Here is a 24,040-nt window from a genome sequence, read left to right as displayed (position 1 = left end):
ACGTTTGGTCTACAATCTCCAGTTTCCGAAATAGATGTACATAAATTGTGGCGGCTCTTACACACGGGGATCTCTGAATGAGGGTCTGCCACAAATACAGCATGCTGATGTGGACATTAGACGAATTTTGTTGTTTCTCGTTTTTCAGGATTTTGTAGTTTACAATGAACCGGGACAGGAAAAATTCATTTTATTTTATAGCCAAATTTGGTGTTATTTTCTACCAAATTCGATGTTATTTTGCCAAATAGGTTGCAGTTTTTGCCATATTCGTCGTTCGTTCTTTTTTTACAAATTAGCGTCGTTCTTTCTTTTTTTACAAATTCGGTATTATTTTTTGCCCAATTTGGTGCTATTTTTTTACTACATTCAGTTTTATTTTTTATTACATTTGGTTTCATTTTTTCCACATTCGGTACTATTTTTTGCCATATTCAAGGTGATTTTTTTCGAAATTGGCTGTTTTTATCAAATTCGCTGTTATATTTTTGACAAATTCATTATTTTTTTCCAATCCAGTGTTTTTTGCCTAATTTAGGTTTTTTACCTGACTCGGTATTTTTTCAAAGTTCCGTACTGTTTTTGGCAGATTCTATATTCTCATCGTCATATCAAAGTTTGTTACGTGGGATATGAAATGTCATTTTAAGTCTATATGATGGAGCCATTTTAATCACCGTAGGCTGTCAGTTTTATTCTTTTAATGCACCGTGCGTACAAATTACATTATCGGCCAGTTTAGGCCTAAGGCCATTTTCAAATGTATGATATTAGTGACGTGTACGTCTCATTTAAAAAATTTGTTTCGTATTATTTGAAAATAGCCTCAGGCCGAAACTGCCCAGTAATGAATTTATATGCATGGAGCATTAAAGGAATAAAACTGGCAGCCTACGGTGGTTAAAATGTTCCATCATTTAGACGATACATTCATGCTATGGCTCTCTTCATGAAAAAATCAATGTCATTTTAACATTATATATGAACATCAGGAAAGTAGGAATCATAATGCAGTTTTAACATTCGATAAGTATCAGTTACGAATATTTGTAAACTGTAGTCCTCAGTTTTGAAACATTTTTATACAGCAAAATTACAGCTTTCGTAGTATCTCGTAAAAATCATAGATTTAGAGTTATTTCGCTGAAAACCGCTAGTTTCGTCTTCGCGTACACGCGTATTGGTTTTAGACGTTTCTCCTGATGATGTTCTATTTCAAAGATGGCTACTTCTCTTCGACACGATTTCCATCATCGGATTCAGAGAAGAAAGCCTAGAGTTGGTAGCTTTACCCAAGGTCGTACAGCCGGTTCAAATGGCTCTGAACACTATGGGACTTAACATCTGAGGTCATCTGTGTCTAATCATTTATTTCATTCTTGACTAGTTTAATTTATAAACCATAAAGTTTGTATGTATGTAGTAATGTATCTAATATTGTTTTTAGTTTGCTTCTGACACGATAGATAAATAAAATAATCAGTCCCCTAGAACTTAGAACTACCTAAACCTAACTAACCTAAGGACATCACACACATCCATGCCCGAGGCAGGATTCGAACCTGCGACCGTAGCAGTCGCGCGGTTCCGGACTGAAGCGCCTAGAACCGCTTAGCCACCGCGGCCGGCCGTACAGCCGGATTTGGCGGTAAACTGAAGGTGCCGGTGGTATATTTACAGGCGGGCCACACCGTCTGGCGACTACCTAGCTTTGAATAACGTCATATTACGGTCTTGAGCTGCTGATAAAATTCCACAACGAGTTTCGGCTGCGTGATCATCATCAGGTTCATAAAAGTATTCACATCTTTACGTTAGGCGAAATATAAAATCATTGTCGTGAAATGATAATACCATGATTTGAACACTGTTATCATATCGCAATATAAACTACATCGTCAGTCAATAAAACTGTTAGGCTCTGTACGCATTACTATTACAACTTGCCATCGGCATTAACGCTGTGAACAAATTCATCAAGGGTTAGGTTTGCGATCAAGCTTGGGGTCTGTGAGGTGATAGTCTGTACTCTGTATTAAGCAGCTGAGTAGAAGAGTGTGGTCCGGAAACTGGTTTGATGGAGCGCTCCACGTTAGTATATCCTTCGCAAGCCTCTTAATCTCTGAATAACTACCGTAACCTACATCCATTTCAGTCTGCTTACTATGGTTAAGCCCTGGTGTTCTTCTACAGTACTCACCTCACAAGCATCCATCCATTACCGACTTCACCACTTCTCGATGCCTAAAAATGTGTCGTATCAAACGATCACTTCTTTTAATCAGGTTTGCCATAAATTTCTTTTCTCCCCGTTTCAATACCTCTCCAATAGTTATCCCACCTACCCATGTAACTTTCAGGATTCTTATGAAACACCAACTTTCAACAGCTTCTCTTTCCGTGTGTACTGTTTACCGTCCACCTTTCGCTTGAGTGTAAGACTACGGACAAGAAAGGAAGGAACGTATCCAGCTGCTGGCTGGGAGAACCCGAGCGGCTGTTCTGTCGCCTAGTTGGAAAGCATTTCCTTCCTCAAGCACACATTACAATCGCTTCCCGTGAGGTCTATGAGAGTTGTGCCTCAAGCGTGTCTTGAGTGTAGGTGACTGTTAAGGGTGTGTCATTAGTGTGGTGACAGGGTTGTGTTGTATAATGATGAGAGAAGAGAGAGGGTAAAAGCCGGTGACAGCTTCTCTCATAGCACCAAGGGGACCAACGGCCGTAACGTTTCCATACAATGGATACTGTCAAGACAATTTCATTGGAGATTTTGTAACAGTTTTACTGTCGATATTAACGAATTTACCTTTTATTTTAGAAAAAAAAGTTCTCGTCAGACTACATTTCATACCATTTTTATTTCCTCTGTATACAGTTATTTTGCTGCCAAAACCGCAAGACTCATCCACTACGTTAAATGTCACACCTATTTCTCCTAGCATCAACTAATTCAGTTCTACTATACTCCACTACCCTTGCTGAACTCTGTTAATATTCATCTTACAACCACTTTTCCAGACAGTATCTATTTCGTTACGGCGATCACCCAGTCCTTTACCGTCCCTGACAAGCTTACAGTGTCATCGACAGACGCCCGCTTTTTTATTTCTCCTCCATGAACTTCAATTCTTTTTCCAAATTTTTCCTTAGCTCCTTCGTTGACCGGTGTATGTTCAGATCCAAGAACATGGGAGATAGCTACAAACCTGTCTCACTCCACTTTCACTACTGTCTTCAATTCGTTCCCTTAAATTCTTAGATCTACAGTTTAATTTCTGTACAAGTTGCGCATTCAGTCATAAACTGATATTTATGGATTCTAGCACATTTTACGTCGCCAAGATTGGCTCTGAGCACCATGGGACTTAACATCTATGGTCATCAGTCCCCTAGAGCTTAGAACTACTTAAACCTAACTAACCTAAGGACATCACACAACACCCAGCCATCACGAGGCAGAGAAAATCCCTAACCCCGCCGGGAATCGAACCCGGGAACCCGGGCGTGGGAAGCGAGAACGCTACTGCACGACCACGAGATGCGGGCGTCGCCAAGGAAAATGGTGATTAGTGTCTATTCATCACAGAAAAGCCAATACCTGACAACGACCTCATGGCAGTGTGGATCATCAGCTACTTTCCAGATAAACGAAGGAAGCAAGATTAGTGTTTAACAGAACGTCAACGTCGATGTCATTAGAGAGGGAACACTGAAAATGGTGAGGGAGGTTATCCGAGCGCGTCCTTACTGAAAGTATTTGCCGGAAGTACGAGGGAAAAGAAAAATCTTTTAAAAAAACGTTCTACTTGTAGAAACAACACTGTAAATAGCATAACTTCTCTTTATAATCTCCTTCTGTACCTATGTACTTGGTCCACGTTCTGTCAAACTTCCTAACCCCGCACTAGAAGCAGCTTTGTGGCACATGCACTCTTGCACCGCCTCCACAGCTTCGTCATCCGACGAAAACTTCAATTTACGCAGCCGAAACCGCTTGGAGCTGGGTCAAGACTAGCGATGGGTGCGCCAGAAACTTAAATCCGGAATTCTAAACCCACTGGTTTGTTTTTCCTGCTGTATAAGGGCAGTCGTTATCCTGAGCATCGTCACTCTTTTTGAATACGCTTCCCTCGCTTCTACGTTTGATTTTGGTGTTCAGCGAAAGTAGCTGTCATCATTCACATCTTGATCTTTATGTGTATAATAAATCAACAGTGACCTTCCAGATTCTATAACGCTGCCGTCATTAACTTTCCTACAGAAGCTTAGCTATTGAACTTTTTTCCTATAGGGGAAGATGCATGCGTGAATGTTTTCGTACTATGGCCCGCCAGTTACTCTGTGGTTCTTAGTGGAAGATACACATCTCATCAACGACTACTGTGTGGCTGAGAAGGTCTTTTCTGTCTTCTTCTAAATGCATTAAACGAGTTTTCCACACACTCAAACGTTCTTGTTTGTTTTCGTCTGTCAGCTTACGTGCTGCCCAACGACCACAAACTTTGTGACAAATAAGACATTCACAGACGTTTGAAAATGATGAATTGGGGCCAATGTACTGGGTGGAAGAAACAGAGCATCTTAAGATAGGCAACTCAAGTCACATCATTCGGACCCACGGCAGAAGATGTAAGATGGGTTGCCTATCTTAAAGCGCATGAGATATTTTCCGCGGTATTTTTATTTTGTCCACACTGCACACACCCTGCACAACTGATGCACCATATCACCAATCGTGGCTTGACCATCATTCGATCATTCGCACAGCTGTCTCGATGTTCCTGTCCGTTTTAAAAGTGGATGGCCTGTTCGAACGCTCTTCATCACTTAGACACACGCTCTCTTTTAAGGCGATTTATCCACTCGTAGGCAGAAGTGCATTTCAAGATATGTGTCACCATACTGCAGCTACGTTCCACTAACAATCCCCGCCGCTTCAGTCCCTTTCAAAGCATAGAAAATGAATCACTCTCTTCATTTCTTCCCTTGCGAATACTGACCATTGGACATCCATTATATAAATGATATATTATCGCTACAAATAGAGCTGCTATCTGCACTAATAAAAGTAAAGTACAAGAACAACAACATTATCAAAGCATGCCATTGTTGAATCAGTTGTGGTAGAAAAAATGCCTTTGCTTATTGACTTGCCCTCGTATTTTAGGAAGATCATAGAGATTAGAGCCCACACAGAGGCATACCGACAGTCCTTCTTTCCGCGAACAATACGAGATAGGAATAGAAGGGAGAACCGATAGAGGTATTCAAGGTACCCTCCGCCACACACCGTCAGGTGGCTTGCGGAGTATGGATGTAGATGTAGAAAACATGTATCAGAATATTCGAAAAGGGATACGATTCCAAACCTCTCCGATATGAAACCATTGCTTCAACAGTGGTGCTAATGAGATCTGTTGACGACAAGAAAGGAATTTATGATATTTTTCAAGGCTGCAGTGCATTCCAGTCCTCCCAGGTATGAAAACATTGCTTCAACAGTGGTGCTACTGCGATCTCTTGATGTCGAGAGAGGGATTTCAAATATGTTTCAGAGTGCAATGCACTGATTATTCTGTATTTTTTCCTTTCAAAGTGGTTTTGGGGAATAATGACGGGCCCTGGACTGCTGCGATCACTGTAGGACACATGTGTTAAGCCCCTAGCGTTTTTTGTCGGATACATCGAGTGATGTGGTGAAGCGTGTGAGATTACAGCTAAACGTGCAGAGTTTTAACTGTAAGCTGACCGATTGCCAGAGGGGGTGCAGAGAGTGGAGGAAGGAAGCACGGCCAGTACAGGTGCCGCCACAGTATGGGGAGACGTGCCGAGGGAAGAGAGCACACCTGCCTCCCGCGGTGCAGACACACATTATCCTGTGCTTCACGCTTCCGCGAAAGCAGAACTCGTGCACGGATGTAAAGAGCGCTTAAATGTTTTTTGTAATCGAAATTGACATCGTCTTTTGCATTGAGATGTGTAATAAAGATCCTAACGCCAACAGTTATGAGCACCTGCCACAAATAAAATAGTACGAAATAGAATGGAGTACAAAACAATAGCACAGTAAAAACAATGTCTAACTCACACAGTGCTATCAGTTAACTAATGTAGGCTCCAATTAAAGGAAAATGACTACCGGCTGAACCCTTCTGACTTTTATACCGATTCAGGTCTAAGAAGCCGTACATCCAACTTACGAATGACACACTCCACAACAGAGTGACAGATATCAGAGAGCCATGTGTGACGAAACAGACTACTGTTTCGTTATTGATGTGCAATAACTAAAGGGTAAAGCATCAGGAAAAGCGACAAGAATTATGTACCCGTAAAAGGGCGGGAAGTGGTGCGTCGGAGGTGGGGGTTAACTGGACACAGATGCAAGTTGTCATTTATCAGTAAACATAATAACCACCGGCAGGTTAGCTGAGGGCGCTAATGCTCTGCTTCCTGGACTCGGGCCGGCCGCGGTAGTCTCGCGGTTCTAGGCGCTCAGTCCGGAACCGCGTGACTGCTAGGGTCGCAGGTTCGAATCCTGCCTCGGGTATGGATGTGTGTGATGTCCTTAGGTTAGTTAGGTTTAAGTAGTTCTAAGTTCTAGGGGACTGATGACCATAGATGTTAAGTCCCACAGTGCTCAGAGCCATTTGAACCATTTGAACCTGGACTCGGGTAGGCGCGCCAGCCCCGCATCGTCGAGGGCCGATGTGCCGGCCAGCTTGGATGTGGCTTTTACGCAGCTTTCCACATCCCTCTAGGTGAATACCGGGCTGGCCCCCATGTCCCACCTCAGTTACACAACTCGCAGACATTTGCAACACCTTCGCACTACTTCATGGATTACACTAGACGCAGATAGCTGGGGTATACTAATTCTGCTCCGGGGGTTCGGGATGGCGACAGGAAGGGCATCCGGCCATCCTCTGACACTAACATTGCCAAATACGTAGCAACAGGACCGAGCCCGCGTTGAATGTAGGAAATAAGTCCCAGGAAACGATGATGGTGATGAATAAACATAATAACCATATTACATTTGATGACAAGAGCGATTTTCCCAGAATGAATCGGCGTATACACACCCTCAAAGGTTTCCATACTCCGCCGCTGCTAAAGACTTATTACGTCTCAGCCCGCGCCGCTCATAGCAATCTGTAATCATTACCCAAAACGACACCATCGTATTTGTTCATCAAATCCGGCTGCGACCTAACAGAACTACTACATACATTACATAATCAGACGAGGCTATCATTCTGTATTGTATCAAATGATAACATTTACAGCTTTCAACGACAGCAACAAATACATAGCGACGTTTCTGTGGACACAGATTGTTTCCTAGTCAAGTAGTTTATATTCTCCAAATTTTAATAAAGTGGTCTATTATTTTGTGTGTGTTTTTTAGTATCTGCTCGACCTCCTCCAGAAGTAAATCCAGGCTTGCTACAACGCCCTACAACTATAGCCAATACGTTAAACAAATTTCTGATCTTGGCAATCACCAAAACATTCACAACTCAGTGCCTCATGCTTTTGACAAAAACACCACTTGGCGCACATATTAAAACATACCATTAAAAAAACTGTATCAAACTATTTAACACAAACATTTAACATAGCCCTAGTGCAAGAAACACTCTAAAAACCTTAACGGAGTCAGATGGTTACAAAACAATCACCTGGTGTCTAACTTCACTGTAAATGACCATCACTTTTTTATTTTTTTGTTCAGCGCTTCAGTTTTCAATCAGTAGACCATTATCAAGCTGAAAACTAACGGAAAGACAAAACATTTAACGTGCACAGGTCACAATTTGCTGACAAAATAAAAATTATGGTTTCAAATAACGTAGAAATTACTTACAAAGCATAACCAGCTTATCACTACAACATCTTAGATGGACAGTTCCATGCAAATAGAATAACATAGCTTCTGTTGCAATAAATAATCTCCAAAAGACATAGATATGTAGAAGACGCGAACGAGACGATAGTACATTTGAAACTGGGGAAAATTGTAACGGACTTACAGAAAAAAATTTAAGGTGAAGATCAGAAGCAAATTACTATGAATATAGGACAAAGATCTTAAGAGAACGTATGTAGCTGCAACAGCGGTAATATATAAATATCATAGGGGTATGTGGGATCTTTTGAGTATTCTGGTGTACATCGATTTAACGATGTAAACAGCGAAGTAACGAAAAACGTTCTTAACAAACGGTGTCAATAAAGCATAATCATAAAAACGCATATAGTTAAGGCTTAGAAGAGTGATAAGTCGCACCAAAGCACAAGCTACGGCCGCAGGTTCGAATCCTGTCTCGGGCATGGATGTGTGTGATATCCTTAGGTTAGTTAGGTTTAAGTATTTCTAAGTTCTAGGGGACTGATGACCTCAGAAGTTAAGTGGTGGTGGTGGTTAGTGTTTAACGTCCCGTCGACAACGAGGTCATTAGAGACGGAGCGCAAGCTCGGGTTAGGGAAGGATTGGGAAGGAAATCGGCCGTGCCCTTTCAAAGGAACCATCCCGGCATTTGCCTGAAACGATTTAGGGAAATCACGGAAAACCTAAATCAGGATGGCTGGAGACGGGATTGAACCGTCGTCCTCCCGAATGCGAGTCCAGTGTGCTAACCATTGCGCCACTTCGCTCGGTAGAAGTTAAGTCCCATAGTGCTCAGAGCCATTTGAACCATTTGCACAACATGCAAAATTGGTTGCCTACCTTAAAGTCCATGTTCAGAAAAGACAGAACACCTTGAACGACTAAAAATAGGACGTCCATATTCGCGGGACATGTACATTAGTATGTTCTGCAGGAACGATTAGCACTTGGACCATTAGGGCCAGTGGGTTCAATGTCAACATCGATATTGCGGCGTAATACCACCTACCTTTAAAATGTACCTTCAGCTCCCGTTGTTACCATAAACCGAAGGTAATTGGTCAGTGTGTTACTTGACCAGAGGTGCAGGATGCCTCGGAGACGTATTCGCGAACCGTACTGTCAAATCAGTGAGTTAGAAAGGGAACACATTACTGACACGAGAGAATGTGATGCATCTATCCAGGAAATTGCTGCTCGTGTGGGACGAAGTGTTTCGGCAGTGCAACGGGTGTGTGCAGGATGGTTCACGGAAGGCACGACGAGAAGAGGAGGTCGCACCACCCGGACCATCCCCAGAGTAGATCGACACCTCATCCTAATGGCATTGCAGGACAGCTCTGCGTCCTCTTCGGCTGTGGCGCAACAGTGGAACACATCGTACACTACCGGGGTTGAGAGGCCGTTGGTTTACTACGGCGTGAGTTACGTGCGCATCATCCACTTCTCCGCCTGTGTTTGAGGAATGTCCAGAAATATGCTAGACGCAATGTTGTATGGAACGACGTCAGTGGGGACAGGAATGGCACGAGGTAGTGTTTTCTGACGAATCCAAGTACCGTCTGTTTGAAAATGATGGCCGTATTTTGGTTCGTCGCAGACATTGGGAGCGGCATCACAGTGACTGCATTCGCACGAGACATACAACGCCAACTCAAGGTCTTACGGCGAGGGATGCTATTGTGTACAGCCATAAATCCCAGATGGTGAGTGTCCATTGCACTGTGACCAGTATGACCTACGCGAATGACATCCTACGACCCGTAACCGTACCCTTTCTGCACAACACGCCATGTGCCCTTTCTCAGGACGAGAATGTACGATCACATGTTGCTGTGCGAACACGTGCCTTCTTGGTACCACAGGATGTTTAACTTTTACCCTGGCCCGCCAGAACACCAGACCTGTTGCCAGTCGAAAATATGTGGGATATGGTGAAATGACGGGAGCAGCGTTGTGACCCAACGCCAACCACAGATGAACTTTGGAACCACGTGAATACAGCTTGGCTATACCACATGACGTCTTGTACCAATCGATACCATCACGCATGGAACGAGTTATCCGGGCCCATGGCAGATTCAGTGCCTACTAGGCAACAGACACATGCTGAATCGAGGTGACTGAAATACTAACCATGTCGACTGAGCCGTTTCTCGACTGTTCCACTCTCGAATAGCATGTGAGAAAAATAATCAACAAATCGTTCCGTGTGAGCTCTGGGTTCTCTTATTCCATCATGATTTTCATTTCTCCCTATGAAGGTCGGAGTCTCCACTATCATTTGGCATAAGTTGGTGACTGAAATTTCGTGAAAAGATCTCACCGCAACGAAAATCGCTTGTGTTTTGATGATAGCCTCCCCGACACTCTTCTCATATCGCTGACACTTTCTCCTATTTCACGGTAATACAAAATGAGCTGCCTTTCTTTAAAATTTTTCGGTGTCCTCTTTAAATCCTGTCTAATAAGGTTCCCATATCGCGCAACAATACTCCATAAGACGAACCGAGAACCGTAATACGGGTAGATTCGTTGCCCTTCTAAGAGTTCTTCTAACAAAACCCAATCTATAGTTCAGCTTACCCCACAACATTTTCTATGTGACGGCTCAAATGTAAGTTACTGGAAACTGTAATCCGTGCATATTCCTTAAATTTATAACCTTTAAATCTGTGTAATTCGAACTTTGCGTTGTCATAAAGGACCAGCAGATGTACTTTCCTTAATTTTTTTGTTTGCATTTTTTTTTTTTTTTTTTTTTTTTTTTTTTTTTTTTTTTTTTTTTTGTAACAGGGTACCACACAGATAACTTTAAGTTTGTATTATTCATTGTGCACCATAATTAAATGTGATCCTTTTGGTACCCATATGAAGGAACTCACACGTTTTGTTGTTCAGTCTCCTGGAACTTTTTGCACCTGCATATATTGCGTCTAAATCTCTCTGTAATTCGTATTGATGTTTTGACGACTTAGCAAGACGGTAAATAACAGCATAATCTGCAAGCAATCTAAAAAGGCTGATCAGATTGTCTCCTGAAACATTTATATAATTTAAGGACGGCACAGAGCCTACTTCGTTGGGGAACTCGAGATATCATTTCGGTTTCACTAGATGACTTCCCTTCAGTAATTACGAACTGCGGCCATCCTGATAGTAAATCACGAATCCATTGGCAGAGCTCAAAGGATTCTCCATAGGCACGGAATTTGATTATATCATCAGATGAACTCATTAGGGAGAAAGGAGAAGGAAGACACTAAAACAACAGGAACCTACAGTACAAATGAAACTAACTTCTGTATGTAACAGATAAAGGAAGGAGAGGTACTCGCAAGGTGAACGTACCTGCACTCTGACGGACGGAAGTGAAGGCTACAGATGAGTACGCAATGGGACAAAGTTGATTAGTCATAATTCACTAAATACACTACTGGCCATTAAAATTACTACACCACGAAGATGACGTGCTACAGATGTAAAATTTAACCCACAGGAAGAAGATGCTGTGATATGCAAATGATTAGCTTTTCACAGCATTCACACAAGGCTAACGCCGGTGGCGACACCTACAACGTGCTGACATGAGGAAAGTTTGCAACCGATTTCTCACACACAAACAACAGTTGACCGGCGTTGCCTGGTGAAACGTTGTTGTGATGCCTCATGTAAGGAGGAGAAATGCATACCATCACGTTTCCGACTTTGAGAAACGTCGGATTGTAGCCTATCGCGATTGCAGTCAATCGTATCGCGACATTGCTGCTCGCGTTGGTCGAGATCCAATGACTGTTGGCAGAATATGGAATCGTTGGGTTCAGGAGGGTAATGCGCAACGCCATGCTGGATCCCAACGGCCTCGTGTCACTAGCAGTCGAGATGACAGGCATCTTATCCGCATGGCTGTAACGGATCGTGCAGCCACGTCTCGATCCCCAAGTCAACAGATGGGGTCGTTAGCAAGACAACAACCATCTGCACGAACAGTTCGCCGACGTTTACAGCAGCATGGACTATCAGCTCGGAGACCATGGCTGCGGTTACCCTTGACGCTGCATCACAGACAGGAACGCCTGCGATGGTGTATTCAACGACGAACCTGGGTGCATGAATGGCAAAGCGTCATTTTTTCGGATGAATCCAGGTTCTGTTTACAGCATCATGATGGTCGCATCCGTGTTTGGGGACATCGCGGTGAACGCACATTGTGAGCGTGTATTTGTCATCGCCATACTGGCGTATCACCCGGCGTGATGGTATGAGGTGCCATTGGTTACACGTCCCTGTCACCTCTTGTTCGCATTGACGGCACTTTGAACAGTGGACGTTACATTTCAGATGTGTTACGACCCGTGGCTCTACCCTTCATTCTATCCCTGCGAAACCCTACATTTCAGCAGGAAAATGCACAACCGCATGTTGCAGGTCCTGTACGGGCCTTTCTGGATACAGAAAATGTTCGACTGCTGCCCTGGCCAGCACATTCTCCAGATCTCTCACCAATTGAAAACGTCGTGTCAATGGTGCCCGAGCAACTGGCTCGTCACAATACGCCTGTCACTACTCTTGATGAACTGTGGTATCGTGTTGAAGCTGCATGGGCAGCTGTACCTGTACACGCCATCCAAGCTCTGTTCGACGAGGTGGTTGTTCTGGGTTCTCAGGATCTATGCACCTAAATTGCGTGAAAATGTCATCACATGTCAGTTCTTGTGTAATATATTTGTCCAATGAATACCCGTTTATCATCTGCATTTCTTCTTGGTGTAGCAATTTTAATGGCCAGTAGCGTATAATATTAAAAATATTTAATACACTCCTGGAAATGGAAAAAAGAACACATTGACACCGGTGTGTCAGACCCACCATACATGCTCCGGACACTGCGAGAGGGCTGTACAAGCAATGATCACACGCACGGCACAGCGGACACACCAGGAACCGCGGTGTTGGTCGTCGAATGGCGCTAGCTGCGCAGCATTTGTGCACCGCCGCCGTCAGTGTCAGCCAGTTTGCCGTGGCATACGGAGCTCCATCGCAGTCTTTAACACTGGTAGCATGCCGCGACAGCGTGGACGTGAACCGTATGTGCAGTTGACGGACTTTGAGCGAGGGCGTATAGTGGGCATGCGGGAGGCCGGGTGGACGTACCGCCGAATTGCTCAACACGTGGGGCGTGAGGTCTCCACAGTACATCGATGTTGTCGCCAGTGGTCGGCGGAAGGTGCACGTGCCCGTCGACCTGGGACCGGACCGCAGCGACGCACGGATGCACGCCAAGACCGTAGGATCCTACGCAGTGCCGTATGGGACCGCACCGCCACTTCCCAGCAAATTAGGGACACTGTTGCTCCTGGGGTATCGGCGAGGACCATTCGCAACCGTCTCCAGGAAGCTGGGCTACGGTCCCGCACACCGTTAGGCCGTCTTCCGCTCACGCCCCAACATCGTGCAGCCCGCCTCCAGTGGTGTCGCGACAGGCGTGAATGGAGGGACGAATGGAGACGTGTCGTCTTCAGCGATGAGAGTCGCTTCTGCCTTGATGCCAATGATGGTCGTATGCGTGTTTGGCGCCGTGCAGGTGAGCGCCACAATCAGGACTGCATACGACCGAGGTACACAGGGCCAACACCCTGCATCATGGTGTGGGGAGCGATCTCCTACACTGGCCGTACACCACTGGTGATCGTCGAGGGGACACTGAATAGTGCACGGTACATCCAAACCGTCATCGAACCCATCGTTCTACAATTCCTAGACCGGCGAGGGAACTTGCTGTTCCAACAGGACAATGCACGTCCGCATGTATTCCGTGCCACCCAACGTGCTCTAGAAGGTGTAAGTCAACTACCCTGGTCAGCAAGATCTCCGGATCTGTCCCCCATTGAGCATGTTTGAGACTGGATGAAGCGTCGTCTCACGCGGTCTGCACGTCCAGCACGAACGCTGGTCCAACTGAGGCGCCAGGTGGAAGTGGCATGGCAAGCCGTTCCACAGGACTACATCCAGCATCTCTACGATCGTCTCCATGGGAGAATAGCAGCCTGCATTGCTGCGAAAGGTGGATATACACTGTACTAGTGCCGACATTGTGCATGCTCTGTTGCCTGTGTCTATGTGCCTGTGGTTCTGTCAGTGTGATCATGTGATGTATCTGACCCCAGGAATGTGTCAATAAAGTTTCCCCTTCCTGGGACAATGAATTCACGGTGTTCTTATTTCAATTTCCAGGAGTGTATTTGAAACTGATTCTAGGAGATAGTCTTTTTCAAGCTGAAAAACTAGTAAACAAGTTTGTAACTACTACTGTACGTAAGGTATATGTATACTAGAAGGAAGGCAGATGACGCCCGCCTGCAGACATTGTCCACGAAGACCAAATTAGTAGCTAGGGACAGCAAGTGCAAACATAATGTAAGCTCCGCCAGCTCTGTTTGTCCACGAGAACCTGAAAGCCGTAGATATCGTCGCCCAGGTTGATGCCTCGTTCCTTGAATTCTAGAAGGCGTTCAACACAGTTCCGCACAGCCACCTGTTTAACAAAGTGCTGGCGTACGGAACATCAGACAATCTGTGCAACTGGGTTGAAGAGTTCCTATCAAACAGAACACAGTATGTCTTTCTTATTGGAGAGAAATTTTCGGAATTAAAAGAAACTCCGGCCGCACGCCAAGGTACAATTACTTTTCACAATATATGTCAATGACCTAATGGATAACGTTGGAAGTTTAATGAGGCTTTTCACGGGTGATACTGTTGTATACCGAAAAGTCGCAACGCTAGAATATTGCTGCAAAATGCAGGAAGACCTGCAGAGGACCGACACTTAGTGCAAGGATGGTAATTGAGTTTCAGCATAAACAAATGTATTGTGTATCAGATAAATAGGCAGAATTACGCATTATTATATCATTACAGGATTGCAAATCAATGGAAGAAGACACACACATTACATATCTACAGTATATGTATGGAGAGATTTAAAGTGGAAGGTAATGTGACCTGACAAACCTACAATCGCCCGGCCATAACTCTGAGGTCTTTGATCGCTCTGGATGAAGGCCCATCAAACCAAAACATACGAAGTATTATGGCTCTGAGCACTATGGGACTTAACATCTATGGTCATCAGTCCCCTAGAACTTAGAACTACCTAAACCTAACTAACCTAAGGACAGCACACAACACCCAGCCATCACGAGGCAGAGAAAATCCCTGACCCCGCCGGGAATCGAACCCGGGAACCCGTGCGTGGGAAGCGAGAACGCTACCGCACGACCACGAGATGCGGGCTACGAAGTATTAGTTCACTTCATTATATAAATGAATAAAACATTTGTTTAACTTTGACATTTATTTGCCTCAGGATAGCTTGATAATTTTCAACTGTCACTGAATATGAATGCTTCATTTGATGCACAGATTAACGAACTGTTCTCTTGCAGTACAAAACGCCACTTTTGCGAACGTGCATTTCATCAGAAACTTTAACAGTCACTGTCCTGCACGATGATATTGAGTGGTGTGGCTGAGATCTCGAACTGGGGCAAAGCTCTTGCGTGCTCGACACTCTATCGACTTTAGCGTGACGGCGCTGCTACGATGAGAGGGAGGCGTGGTCTCGGGGAGTGCCTCCCACTGTCTGTTGCGAACGGCAGCGAGCCCTCTTGCTAATGTCTGTGGTATCGATTCGCGTTGCCAAGTTTAGTGTGGCATCGCAATTTATCGACTGTACCACAAAAGGACCACATAAAACTGATTCCACTGAAGCTAGGAGCTGAGCTGAGGTTCATAGGAAGAACCGTCAGGAAGTGTAGTCCACCCACAATGGAGGTAGCTTACAAAAGTTTCGATCGGCAGTTCGGGATCGATAGCAGACAGGACTGATAAAGAAAAAGGAGACGACGTAAAGAAGCCCAGCGCGTTTCGTTACATGTACATTTATAAGCGCGAGAGCATGACGGAGGTGATCAGCCAGCTCCAGCCGCATATGGTACAAGAGAGGCGTTCTGCAAAACAGTCTCATTTATTGCTCAGTTTCCAAGAGCGTATGTTTCTAGAAGAGCCAGTGAATATATTGCTCGTCGCGCGGGGTAGCCGAAGGTCTGGGGCGCCTTGCTACAGTTCACGCAACCCCCCCCCCCCCCAGTTGGAGGTTCGAGTCCTCCCTCGGGTATGGGCGAGTGTGTGTGTGTGTGTGTGTGTGTGTGTGTGTGTGTGTGTGTGTGTGTAAGCCTAGGGACCGATGACCTCAGCAGTTTGGTCCCATAGAAACTTACCGCAAATTTCCATTTCCAATATATTGCTTCCCCCACGCATATCTCATGGAAAGACTATGGAGGTAGGGAGATTCGAGCTCATATTTTGGCAGCTTACCAACAGTTGTTCTTCCAGTGCAACTGTGGCTGCAACATGAAAGGGCGTGACAGTGGTATACCAACAACCCTCCGCCACACGCCGTGAGATGGGTTGCGGAGTACAGACGTAGATGCAGATGTGAACATCCAAAATGAAGAAACTGATAAAGCAAGCTACTGTTACACAAGTGCGACCCTCCAGGAAAAGCACTCCCGGAAATAAAAGGGAGAGAGAAGAGTCACAAAACGCAAGAAATACTTCGAAGAAGGCACTTTTATAAAAATCACTTTGTTCATGTTGTGGGTATTTTTTTTAAATCTATAAAAATTTCAATTTCTTCAAGTGTATTCAAATGTTTAGAATAAGTTGACACATATTCAAATGTTGATGTGTGGGTCCCACTTTATGTCCACAATGTTTTAAATGAAAACAAATGCTGCTTCATTAGCACCTCGATACAAGGCAGTCAGTACGCTTACCGCAGTTGTATTCCTAGTTTGTGTTATTTCATGTGTCACTGGCAAACAATTCCGCACTCAACAAGGCAATTTCGTTAGTAAAAAAAAAAAGCACACGCACACCAGCTTTCATAGAAGCAGATGAAAGCAACGGGTGGTAATAGAAACCTTTGCCAATTACATAAACTCCATTCAAACTAACGTGAATGGTAATAGGACACGGAACTAGGGCGACAAGTTAATAATGGACCGGAGCGACCATGAGTTACGTGTTCCCCGAATTTCAGACCGCTTTTGAGGCCGGACTATTACGAAGTGCTCGGCGCCGTAACGGCCGTGCGAACGGACCCGGACCCGCTGTTATTGATATTGACCGCCGGTCCGGCAAAAGGTGACCACACCCTGCATTAGCAAAACAAAGCACTCTGCGGCGAGATAAGATAACTGCGCACGGCATAAACAGTCCTGCGCCCCGGACACTTGGCCTATATCAGGCCTCGCTCGAGGCCGCTAAAACTGTGCCAGCAGCATTTGTTATTAGCACTGAAGCAAAGGCAATCGGTGATCCAGATCACAGAGGAATGAGCTAAAATGCTCTCTTGTGACTGCAGGACTCGACTCACCTAAACGTTTATCTCTTCGTGTGTTACGTTTCTGTGATAAAGTTAATAACGAAGGATTACGACTCCTGTTCAAATGTTCAAATCTTTGTGAATTCCTAAGGGACCAAACTGCTTAGGTCATCGGTCCCTAGACTTACACATTACTTAAATTAAGTTAGGCTAAGAACAACACACACACACCCATGCCCGAGTGAGGACTCGAACCTCCGGCGGGAGGGGCCGCGCATCCGTCAAGTGACGCCTCAAACCGCGCGGCCATTCCGCGAGGCTCGACTCCTCTGCATCTCAACTCCGTACAAAGTAAAATCCCTGAATGAGAAGACAAAGTCGGTTGTAACGTGGAATCAACACAAAAAAGTATTGGCAGAGAGAATGTCATCAGTACGTCATGCACTTTGGGTCATATAATCAGTTTGTAACAGCCGTTCTCTTGTGATGACATACTATTCTTACGTTCACTCAGTTGTTAGTTATGTGATTTTTCTGAGCATCGAAGGCACAAAATATGGAAGCAATATTTAAACTGTTGAAAAAGGGACCGTAAAAATACTAACTATTAGTAGTAGTTGGGCTCATTGTAAATAGCTATTTAAACCGCTGGGTATCGTTAGCACACTAAGTGGGTACATCTGCTGATCTGTTGAGCCTATCAGGGAAAACATTACTATGAGCCTCACTAACAGCTCCAACATGGTCATGGCTAGGATGACCAGATGTAATTGTTTAAAAAGGAGGACAAACGGCTTCAAAAAAGAGGACAAAGAAAGAAAAAAGAGGACACATCAAACGGGTCAACTGCAGATGAGGATACCACCCGTCAGCTTTGGACAAGTCACGTGACTGCCGGGAATTACCGGTAAAACTAGTAGTTCATTGTTGCCGATGGTCAGGTGGTGGTTAACTGAGCAATATAAAAAAATTAAAAACATTGATTGTGTTGACAGTGTGGCGTCAATTGTTTTGTTATGTCAACAACACGGAATTGTTTACAAGGCGAAAAACGTAAGACCATTCACCTCCCTTCATTCGACGCACCGCTGCCAACATCTACAATTCAAGCAGCAGCTGACGACATGTAAACTGCACTTTAACGTTCCGAATACAAATAAACTGAATGACTGTGAAACAATGAAATAAAACCATGACAGTTAATCTGTCGAGTTATTTCTTACCTTTATTGGCCACTGAGAAGTACGTTCCAGCTCTACATATCTTACATTCCGGTTGATATTCATTTCTCCCTTTCTTGAAGCCGGATATTTGCAGGAAAGGATATCAGAAAATGTACACATTCGTTTAGGCATAGCCAAATATTTTACGTAACTCACGCTTATAGGAAGATCAACGATAATATCGACGATCCTGGTGCCACCTACCAACACCGCCTTCGTGCGTGTTTATCAAGAAGGCTGTGCCAATAGTTAAAGTATTTAAGAAAAGAGCCAATAGAACGGGACGAATTGTAAATTTAACTGTATTACTTTCAACTTTGCGAAAAAGGAGGACACTGTAAAAATCCGCCAGGACCCCGGACAAAAAGCTAAAAAGGAGGACATGTCGGGATTAATCCGGACATCTGGTCACCCAAGTCATGGCACAAGAGGCAGTACCGACTTACATTCAGCAAGGAAAAACAAACAAGAAACTCAAACCAGTATTTTCTACCTGGAAATAAGATGGTGTAATCTAATGTCGAGGGAGATGAAAAACAGTGCCAAAATACATCTGTTTCATAAGGGCGCAAGGACACACAGGGCCCACGGACGTACAGCATGCCTGTTGGCGTGATACCAGTCGATACAGCAGATGCCTTACATCACGATTCTGGGGAATTTCCACTCGATGGCACCATTTCCAGGATACATTAGATTGTCGGTGGGCCGATTTGATCAAGCCGACCAAGTTCATTATCGAATTTTGCACACGCATTACTGATCAACCAACCGTTTGCGTTGCTATGCGGGTTCTTGTGAGCACTCCTCCCGCTTATTGGAACTTCCACACCCATATTTTCTCAGCTTATGGATTTTACTTTGGACGCTAGCATCGGTATTTAACAACCCTTTAATTTGATGACATCAGTTGTGGGCTAACTCACTTTCGTTTATAGATGCACCTTGGAACATCGTCATTATCCTCAGGCATGATGTGATTGCTTAAAAACACCTGAGGATGCAGCTTTAAGGTGCGAAACAGGTCGTGAGTCTTTGAAAGGCCTGCAATAAACAATTAGTGCGGTCCCATGGACTTTGTTTTAATTCTAATTAGCTAATAACACCTTGCGTAATATTATGGTATGAAACGTCCGGTTCCATCGATCAGGTATAAATTTAATTGAGGTTGCCCACCTATAAAGTAGTTTGTCAGTTATTATTAGCAACAGCTTACAGCAGATGAGCTTAATACGACGCTGCTTTAGGACGAACTTTTTGAAGGCATCAAATCATCATTGCGATTGGTTATTTAAAGGAATAGGCTGTAATGTTATGTGGGAGTGTATTGTAATGGTTAAGTTAAAAACTTCATTTGCGGAAGATCGTGGGTTCGAATCGTGCCAAGTGTACAACTTATTTATCTTATCCATGTTTTCAGAATTCGTTCGCATCGTCTGTTAAGTTGTTTCCACTTTCGATTCTAAGTTTCGCTCTTTCTTCTTTATTTGATTTATTATAAATCATTATTCTTTGCTCTTTGCTCGATCAGGTCTTGCATTTTCAAAAAAGGTATCATTGTCAGCAGCGTATCTTGTCTCTGATATCCTGTCACCCTAAATGTGATGAGAGCTCTGAATCTCTTAGTCATTCCGTTCATTGCTTCCCAGATTAACAATTTGAACAGTAACGGATAAAGGCCCATCCCTGCATAACGCAATTTTTGAACCGCGCATTCTTTTTGTGCTCTTCCATTCTTCTTGTTCTCCCAGCGTTTATCTACATATTGCATCTTGCCCACCTCTCCATATGTCGTGTATTTAGAACATCACAGGTCCCACATAACGTGGAAAATATTCCGCCGATGTTCCAAAGTAGTTACACACATCAACAAGCAATGATGCTGAGATTTTAACATAAAAATAATTTCGGCAATCAGCTGTTAACATCAAGCATTGACGCTAGTCACTTCTAGATGATAAAGGAACTAAACAGAACGATTTCAGTCTCTTCTCAACAGCACGAGATCGTGAACTTGCGCTGTACCTGATTTTGCACAACACACACTACTGGTAAGCGTAGTGGTTGCAGCAATATTAGATAGAGAACAGTTAACTGGTGGACCAGTGTCAGTTCTCCGGGCTGTTAGTCATTGAAAAATTTTGTGAGTGGTCACGTGCTTCGTTTCAACCCGCGATACAAGTCGAAAAAGACATAATCCTTCCACAGTTGATCACTGTCATGTAGCACTCCGTTTACGTTTTCATAAATTGCTAGTCCCGATCAGTGGAACGGAAACATACATATCCTGACTGGGCCAAACCCACAGATTGCGTTTGCTGCCGAAGCGATTGTCTAGCTACAGGCGTTTTTCCCTTTAATCTGGACGCTCTGTCTGTAGTGTTATTGTCGTTGCGGACGCGTGTTGCTGCCTTCAATTTGTTCCTCTAGAGGCCATCTACAAATTCTTTAAATTTGTGATTGTTTTGTGATTATTTTTGTTATATCGTGTGTCTCTCTCTCTCTCTCTTTCTTTCTCTCTCTCTCTCTCTCTCTCTCTGTGTGTGTGTTTATGTGTGTGTGTGGGGGGGGGGGAGGTGTTTTTGTGTGTGTGTGTGTGTGTGTGTGTGTGTGTGTGTGTGTGTGTGTGTGTGTATGTGGTGGGCACGGGCGCGCATTTACGTTGAATCTCAGCTTTGAAACGTCTGGAGCAATTTCTACCATGCTGGGTACATATATAACGCACTATCTGCACAAACAACGCGTGTTTCAAAAAAAGATTCATCAGATTTCACAAGATTACAGGATTTCTCATAAGTACCTGCTGGGTTTTAGGAAACGAGGGTATAAAAAGTGCGACACAAATAGAATACTTATTTCAAAAATAAAAATGAATTTGTAACGTACCATGTTGTTAAAAACTGTCAAAAACATTTAAAATGATTTTCCTAGTCTCATAAGATTCCTGACACCGTATGGCTAGTCCTGAAAATCAGGGATCGTGAATTTTTAACAACCAAGAACATATTTGTAAACTCTGAAACGAAAAACGTGGGACGCACGAAATTTAGACTGAATCGCTGAAGAAACTGGTATAGGGATGCGTATTCAAATACAGAGATTTGTAAACAGGCAGAATACGGCGCTGCGGTCGGCAACGTCTATATAAGACAACATGTGTCTGGCGCAGTTGGTAGATCGGCTACTGCTCCTACAATGGCAAGTTATCAGGATTTAAGCGAGTTCGAACGTGCGCACGAGCGATGGGACAGAGCATCTCCTAGATAACGATGAAGTGGGCATTTTCCCGTAGGACCATTTGGCGAGTGTACCGTGAATATCAGGAATCGGGTAAAACACAAACCTCCAACCTCGCTGCGGCCGGGAAAAAGATGCTGCAAGAACTAGACTAACGAGGACTGAAGCGTGACGGAAGTGCAACCCTTCAACAAGTTACTGTAAATTTCAATGCTGGGCCATCAACAAGCGTCACTGTGCGAACCTTTCAACGAAAAATCATCCATATGGGCTTTCGGAGCCGAAGACCCACTCGTGTGCTCTTGATGACTGCGCGACAAAAAGCTTTACGCCTCGCCTCGGCCCGTCAACACCGACACTGGACTGTTGATGACTGGAAACATGTTGCCTGGTCGGACGTGTGTCTTTTCAAATTGTATCGAGCGGACAGATGTGGACGGGTATGGAGACAACCTCATGAATCCATGGACCCTGCTTGTCAGCAGAGGAATGTTTAAGCTGGTGGAGGCTCTGTAATAGTGTGTGGCGTGTGCAGCTGGAGTCATATGGGACCCGTGATACGTCTAGTTACGACTCTGACGGGTGACACGTACGTGAGCGTCCTGTTTGATCATCTTCATCCATTCATGTCCATTGTGCATTCCGAAGGACTTGGGCACTTGCAGCTGGACAATGCGACGCCCCACACGTCCAGAATTGCTACAGAGTGGCTCCAAGAACACACTGCTGAGTTTAAACACTTCCTCTGTCCACTCAACTCTCCAGGCATGAACATTATTGAGCATATCTGGGATGCCTTGCGACGTGCTGTTCAGAGTAGCTCTCCAACCCCATCGTACTCTTACGGATTTATGGACAGCCCTGCAGGATTCATGGTGTCAGTTTCCTCCAGCACTACTTCAGACATTAGTCGAGGTCAAACCACGTCGTGTTGCGGCAATTCTGCTTGCTCGCAGGGGCCAAACACGCTATTAAACAGGTGTACCAGTTTCTTTGGCTCTTCAGTGTGTAGCAGGAGGTGGACTATTCATTCATCAGCTGGTATATAGTGTTTCAGTAAGGAGGTGAACTACTCACGCATCAATTACGTGATGCATTTCCCTCATGTTTTTCGTTTGTAACTTACAATAATCTTCATAGCTACTATAAATTCACTACCACTTATCTTCAGGCCTTTCTGTATAGCGTAGGGATCTGTATGTGGCAAGGAGAAATTATTTTATACTTTTTAGTGCAATCTAAAATCGTAGTATATTAAAAATTCATTTTATTTTAAATACTTATTTTCTCTTTCGTAGTCAAAGTTTTACAGTCAGTTTCACACATTTTGATGAGATTACAACAGAGAGACATGAGAAATTTCATGTTTATTCCAGTTTCTCGCTCAACCTATATATTTTTCGCCCTATGTAGATCTCACAAAGAGACCGTGAAAGTACAAATGAGAGAGATACGAGATAACACAGAGGCTTATCAGCAGCAGTCCTTCCCGTGAGGCATTCGCGTCTGGAACAGGAAAAAGCGGGAAAGGGCAGTGTTATATACCAAGCTAGAAAACGAGTTAATTTTACGCTGTCAGAGAGTTCGGATGTATGTTTAATATTTCAAGTCTCTAGCTCATCGGGGAGTTAGTTTAAAATCAACTGCAAAATGTACCGAACAGAGAGAGAAAAAAAAAAGACAAGAAAGCGATCTAATAAAAACGTGGTAAAAATGACTCTTATCGGAGGACAGAATATCTCTCGAAGTTGCGATTCGTAATAGGAGCCACTGTGTATCTGCCGCAGAGCGACAGGCGTGTCAGAACATGCGGATGAATCATCTGCTCAGAGTTGTCGCACCTGCAGCTAGGCAACCCGGTGAACAAATTTTCCAAGTGGTCCTTCCGAGACGATTCCATGTCAATAGATCCAGTGACGTTCTGACATATGCCGCGTCACAAATAGTACCCGTATTCAGCACGTGTAATGTCAGTTAAGAAGCTGGTTCTCTGTATGTCTTTTCTTCATGCAGACGTCTTCTGAAACAACATATGTACTTTTGAATAACCAAACTCGTATGAAAGGCGTTCCAGAAATATTGCGACAGATATCGTCAGGTCGTAGAGAGTGTCTTGTGGAACAAATGGAGGATGGTAACCCACACCTGGAAACATCATCCAACGACGCTACAGGGCATAGAAGTTGTAGGCACTGGCGCCTTACACTAGACCACCCCTTCGCCAGCAAACGTGACATCGTGCGCTGACTGACGGAAGACGGAACGTCTCGTATTGTTGTATGTTTCTCCGTGATC

The sequence above is a fragment of the Schistocerca serialis genome, chromosome 2, assembly GCF_023864345.2.
Source record: "Schistocerca serialis cubense isolate TAMUIC-IGC-003099 chromosome 2, iqSchSeri2.2, whole genome shotgun sequence".
Classification (NCBI taxonomy): Eukaryota; Metazoa; Arthropoda; class Insecta; order Orthoptera; family Acrididae; genus Schistocerca; species Schistocerca serialis.
This window is presented reverse-complemented; position numbering follows the sequence as displayed.